The following is a 514-nucleotide window of genomic DNA, read 5'->3' as shown; positions in this document are numbered from 1 at the left end:
CCTATTCTCCCCCAAGAATAAACACTCTCTTGCTTCATAAACTAATGATTTGTTTAACTATTTTTTAACTTTATATATAAATGGGAGTATAGAGAGTATATTTTTTGTGTTTGACTTTGATAGAATATTATGATATTTACCCATGCTGTTGTGTATAGTTGTAGTTTGTTCATTTTCATGGTTTGCCATGTTCTGTTTTTACTTCAGAATGGACCTTACAAATAGAAATTGTACAAATATTCTTTTTTCAATTTAATATATTATTATCATAATCTTTTTAATATATTACATTGAATCACATATATCTTTACAGTATATTACATTTCTTTTTTCAGCACGATTACCATGCATATCAGTCAAGACATTACTATCCAAGCACAGGCAATAATCCCTAAAATAGACAAGTGGGACTAAATCAGATTAAGAAGTTTCTGTACAGCAAAGGATACAGATATTTTTATACATGAGTTTTAGTGAATATAGATTAGTATATGTTTAAGATCTTTTGCTTCCA

General features: G+C 27.4%; 1 protein-coding gene across 2 annotated transcripts in view; it reads left to right on the top strand.

Moving 5' to 3' along the window:
* HAUS6 (HAUS augmin like complex subunit 6) overlaps positions 1-514 on the top strand; it is a 44860-nt gene that overhangs the window by 21789 nt on the left and 22557 nt on the right. The gene's annotated exons all lie outside the window — the stretch shown is intronic.

The sequence above is a fragment of the Tupaia chinensis genome, unplaced genomic scaffold (assembly GCF_000334495.1).
Source record: "Tupaia chinensis unplaced genomic scaffold, TupChi_1.0 Scaffold144392_1, whole genome shotgun sequence".
NCBI lineage: Eukaryota > Metazoa > Chordata > Mammalia > Scandentia > Tupaiidae > Tupaia > Tupaia belangeri.
This window is presented reverse-complemented; position numbering and strand designations above follow the sequence as displayed.